The following is a 6043-nucleotide window of genomic DNA, read 5'->3' as shown; positions in this document are numbered from 1 at the left end:
GAGAGAGAGAGTGCAGGCTACCAACAGGCTGGTGGCGGATGGGACTCTGCGGCCTGAGCAACGTGAGTACCTAGCGGGCAGGACTATGCACAAAGCCAGGAGCTTCTACCTCCTGCCCAAGATCCACAAGGATCTGGCCGCCGGGCAAACCAATCGTGTCCGACCACGGCAGCGAGACCAAAGGAGCGTCGGAGTGGATTGATGGCGACGCGGCACAACAGCTACATCAGGGACATGGCCGATTTCCTGGACAAGGTCAGGGCCGCAAAGCTGAGCAAGAAAGACCTGCTGTTTCCGATGGAAGCGGACAGGCTCTACACCAACATCAAAGTCACAACGGGCCTCACCGCGGTTCCTCGAGTGGTACCCTCAGGCAGGCCAGCCGAGCAGCTCCTGCAGTTGTTGGAGCTGTTGCTCACCCAAAACGACTTCCAGTTCAACAGTGACACCTACCTGGAGATCAAGGGAATGGCCACGCGCAATCGTGGGAGGCTACAGTGTTCCCTCTGTGCGCCCTGCGGCCCTCATTGTTCTACCGGTTCCTCAACGACATGTGGGGCATCTGGCCCTACCGATGGCAAAACTTTGTATTTTGCCCAAAAATAAACTGGGGAAATGATGCAGACCATTACATTGATGGATGCTACAATCTATCCTCAATATTAAAGCTGATCTACCCTCTAAAAAAACAATGTTTAAACCAAAAATATTTAAATAATAACATTAAAAAAGAAATATCCTGTGTGACACGAATCGATGGTCTCACCTTCTCCCCCCTCTCCCACATTTGAGACTGTGGATGCCAACTGCCTCCGTGCTGTCTGTAGGGGCTAGAGGATGAGTGCCCCTCTAAACTATGCCTGGGAAAAGAGGCTTCTAAAAAGGCGATGCTGCCCTACGCAATCAGAGCTCAAATGATTTTTATTTTAGAAAAAAACAAATTACTGCAACCCACTTTTAACCCTTTTTCATGTTCAAGAAGTGAAGCGTGTGCTCATGCTTGGTACCTAGCTAGCACCAATACAACCAGCCTGAAAACAATGACCAGTAGAAACTGCAGTCCTTTTCATTATTCTTAGCAATGATTTAGGAATCATTGTAAGTATTACCTAAGTATTACCTTGCAGTTCGCCTATTGAACCTATTGAACTTCAGTTCATGAAAATAAATAGCGAGCCAGCTACTTAACCCTGTTGCCCAAAGCTAACGTTATAAGCAGCCAGGTAGCTTCATCTGGTTGGTGAGGTTCGACCGGAACGGGTTATGTGTTGTGAAGCTAGCCACAATAAGTATTTTGGCACAATTGTGGAATTTGCGGTTTGCTTTCAAAATAAAGGTAGGTAATTGACAGTGATGCAAATTAATACAAAGATAATTATGCCATACTTTTATTTTGAAGGTTAACTGCAAAGTCCACTATTGTGGCTAATCCTTATTGTGGCTAGCTTCACATAGGTGGGTCCGACCACCAATAATCACATTTTTTATTTTTATTTTTTATTTCACCTTTATTTAACCAGGTAGGCCAGTTGAGAACAAGTTCTCATTTACAACTGCGACCTGGCCCAAATAAAGCAAAGCAGTGCGACACAAACAACACCACAGCGTTACACAAGGAATAAACAAACGTACAGTCAGTAACACAATAGAAAAAGTCTATATTCAGTTTGTGCAAATGGGGTAAGGAGGTAAGGCAATAAATAGGCCATAGTAGCGAAGTAATTACAATTTAGCAAATTAACACTGGAGTGATAGATATGCAGATGATGATGTGCAAGTAGAAATACTGGTGTGCAAAAGAGCAAAAAAGTAAATAAAAACAATATGGGGGTGAGGTGGGTAGTTGGATGGGCTATTTACAGATGGGCTGTGTACAGCTGCAGCTATCGGTAAACTGCTCAGCTGATGCTTAAAGTTAGTGAGGGAGATATAAGTCTCCGACTTCAGAGATTCTTGCAATTCATTCCAGTCATTTGCAGCAGAGAAGTGGAAGGAAAGGCGGCCAAAGTAAGTTTTGGCTTCGGGGATGACCAGTGAGATATACCTGCTGGAGCGCGTGCTACGGGTGACCAGTGAGCTGAGATAAGGCGGAGCTTTACCTAGCAAAGACTTATAGATGACCTGGAGCCAGTGGGTCAGGCAAAGAATATGTTGCGAGGGCCAGCGGACGAGAGCATACAGGTTGCAGTGGTGGGTGATATATGGGGAACTGTCTTATAAATTAGGGTTATTTTAGATGACAACTAGATATATAGTTAGCTGCTAGCTAACTATAGCTATTGAAACAGATTATGTTGTGTTATTTGACACGCAAATAATTTGTGTATCTATTTTGACCCAAAATGCGTTCCATAGAAATCCTGGTTGAGAAAGAAATGACTGAACAAATGAACAACGAAACAGCACAGCAAGTAAGTGAAATAAATAGGTTTTGATTATGTTTTACTGGTAAAGGGACATAATGATATTTTTCGCATGGAATAGCCGTAATTTCTCAGAACAAGAATAGACTGACGAATTTAAGAATAAATATATTTCTATAGTTTCTGGCCATTTTGAGCCTGTAATCGAACTCACACATGCTAATGCTCTAGATTCTCAACTAGTCTAAAGAAGACCAGTTTTATTGCTTCTATAATCAGAACAACAATTTTCAGCTGTGCTAAATTAATTGCTAAAGGGTTTTCTAATGATCAATTAGCCTTTTAAAATGATAAACTTTGATTAGCTAACACAACGTGCCATTGGAACATGGGAGTGATGGTTGCTGATAATGGGCCTCTGCAAGCCTATGTAGATATTCCATTAAAAATAAATCTGTCTACACTGTATTTCTGATCAATTTGATGTTATTTTAATGGAATAAAAATGTGCTATTCTTTCAAAAACAAGGAAATTTCGAAGTGACCCCAAACGTTTTAACAATAGTGTACATTTGGAATAATTATCTTGGAATTCATGACCTCAGTTTTTTTTTATTTATCTAACTAGGCAAGTCAGTTGAGATAAAATTCTTATTTTCAATGACGGCCAGGAACAGTGGGCTAACGGCCTTGTTCAGGGGCAGAACAAATTTTTACCTTGTCAGCTCGGGGATTCAATCTTGAAACCTTTCGGTTGCTAGTCCAACGCTCTAACCACTAGGCTACCTGCCACCCCGAGTCAATGACAAACATGGTATAGATAATATTTATATTTCTATGGTCTGAAGTACTGAGTTTGTCTGTCATAACTCTGCTTGCCTTGTTGGTTGAATAGACAAAGTATATGATGGAGGAGTGCATCATATTTTTTTCTATATTTCTCTCGCTTTGTCTCCCTTTCATATAGGTATGGACCAATGGGTTTCTGGCATGTGAGCGGATGCTGATTTGTTGAACCTGAGAGAGCACAGCAAGACAGCCCTGAATTCAGAACCAGTCTTTGGCATTATATTTTCTCTACAGGTCCACCCTACAGTGTTGGAGAGAGAGAGCAGGAAGCAGAGTGGGATATCTGGTGACCTAGTCTTTGACTATATTCTGTCTATATCTGACGCAGGGGAGGCAAGAGAAACTGGATCTGTCTCTCTCTCTCTGTGTGTGTGTGTGTGTGTGTGTGTGTGTGTGTGTGTGTGTGTGTGTGTGTGTGTGTGTGTGTGTGTGTGTGTGTGTGTGTGTGTGTGTGTGTGTGTGTGTGTGTGTGTGTGTGTGTGTGTGTGTGTGAGAGAGAGAGAGAGAGTGTGAAAGAGAGAGTGTGTATGGTATATGTAATGATCATTAGTGTTGTTCATGGCTCTGTTCATTCTGTTGCGGTCTACAGATGTAGGATGTTAATTTGAGCCAGTTTGCTACAGCAAAAAAAGAATCCTGCGGCAACAGGAAATTGTAATTACATTTTTGCACGGGTTGATTTATTTTTTATTAGGGCAACTCAAGTCTGACATTTTAAAGTGGAAATGACAAACTGCAGAAGCCTTTAGAAAACTCAAATGCATTATAAAAGTTAGCATTTCCTGCTGTACAGGAAAATTCTCAGCAACAAAAGAGTGATCAAATTAAAATCCTACATCTGTAGGTACCGTTCCAATTTCTCAGTCACAGCTACACAAACAGATTTGTTTTGAGTTGTAATCTTCTCCCCGTCAGATCAATTATTGAAATCCACTTTTATTGTCTCAGCTCAGTGATACCGAACAGGTTGGATTATTGAAAAGTAATCGCTGTTCTACATGGCTGTGCCAGAGAAAGGAGGAAATTAGGTTGGTAATGTATGAATTCCCTCAACGGGTAATTATATTGAAGGTTCACATTTATGAGAGGAAATGTCTCTGTGCTTTAGATTACATATGAGTCTGTCTTTCTTTTGCACACTGTTCATATCTCCTCCCTTGTCAACCAAGGCACGAAAGGTTATTTTTGTAGCTGAAAAGGCTCAAAGTAAATATCAGATGAAGAAATGTGATATTGCTGTTTCTATATATCATGACTATAATATGAATAGAAATACAGTTATTGTAGGTATTGGATTGAAAATATGCAGGCTTCCCATGGATAGGTGGTGCAGAATATCACATTTCCCCTATGCAAATGTATATTTCTGTTGATCTCCTTTCCAATAAAACATCTTATGGAAGTCAATTAAACAGATTACATACCACTCTTCCCCTACACACAGTAAATTATTAACATTTCCTGTGTGTCTCTCCCTCTTGGTGTCACGCCCGTGAATGGCTGACAGGGATAAAGAGTGTAATGGCTGTTTGAATTGATCCCTGTGAGTTGACAAGATGTTTGGCCGATGAAGCATCGTCACTGTCCCGTCGAGATAGATGACTTTTGAGCACGATGTGACAGTGAGCAGTGGATTTATTTTCCGTTGAGTGTTAATCAACAGAGGATTTCTTTTTGCTGTGTTATAACAGTGAGACTCACCCTGCCACTGCCATAGAATATTGTTCCACCCCTTTGAATATCAGTACTTCTGGGGGAAAGAAAATGATTAATATTTTCGTAGAATTCGGGCTCATTCAAACTTTTTTTGGTCATCATAGCCTTTCCGAAATTCACTTTGCTTGACAGATACACTGAATGTGACAGCTTTTGATTTAGGCTCTGATGTGCCTGCCTCTCCAAACATTCACTTTGGGTGGCACTCCGAGTCCATCACATTGATTTCTGTGAAGATGAAACTGTGATTGAACAGGCCTCTCCTCCTGCAGGCTCTTACCATATGTCTCATACAGTTAGAGTATGAAGGGTGAGCTTTATAAAGCCTGTCACCTGACCAAATATGAGGTGAGGAGTATACCTGCTACACATGTCTACTATGCCTGCTGCCGTGCCGGTCAGGGTTCACCTGGGGGGGAATGTGGGGGGCATAGAGTAGGTGGGCAATGTGGGTGGAGGAGGGGGGCAGTTGGGCTTGGTGGGTTGAAGGGGGTTAGATAGGGTGAGGTGATAGGTATGCAAGGTAGCAGCTTGCTATCCAGCCTGCTATCTCTAAATTATGGATCATGTGGTGCATAGGGGTGGATGGCTTTAGGTAGGTAATAATACGGTGTGGCTTGTTTAGGCAGAGGAAGGATTCTATGTAGGCCTAGGTAATGTGAGGTGAAGTGGAAGCTGGGCATTTGAAGTAAGTGGAAGGGGAGTTGGTAGAGGCTGCCTGGGGAGAATAATGAAGCAATGGCTGTTGCTAGGTAAGCAAAGCGACCCAGACCACAGACCTGGCGAGGCACAGTGAACAAAGATAAACATCAGCAATTTAGGTCACTCAGCTGGAGGCCTCAGATCTGTGTCTCTCACCGTCTGAGTGGACTTGGCCAGGGTTATCCAAACAGTCAAACCAACTGCCGGACAACAAGCAGATAAAACACACTCTCACCGCCACACCTCACCACAAGGACACAGCACTACATTTTTAATGGAAACTAAAATGACCGAGGACTTAAGAAGAGTATTGCCTCAGTTCTACAGTATGCAGAGAGCAGAAGAGTGTGGATACTGGCAGTGTTGGGGAAGCTACTCTGAAAAGATAGTTTACCAAGCTACCAATTATTTCA

The sequence above is a fragment of the Oncorhynchus keta genome, chromosome 33 (genome assembly GCF_023373465.1).
Source record: "Oncorhynchus keta strain PuntledgeMale-10-30-2019 chromosome 33, Oket_V2, whole genome shotgun sequence".
In the NCBI taxonomy this organism is placed as follows: Eukaryota; Metazoa; Chordata; class Actinopteri; order Salmoniformes; family Salmonidae; genus Oncorhynchus; species Oncorhynchus keta.
The sequence above is the reverse complement of the archived record's forward strand: the minus strand, read 5'-3'. Positions refer to the sequence as shown.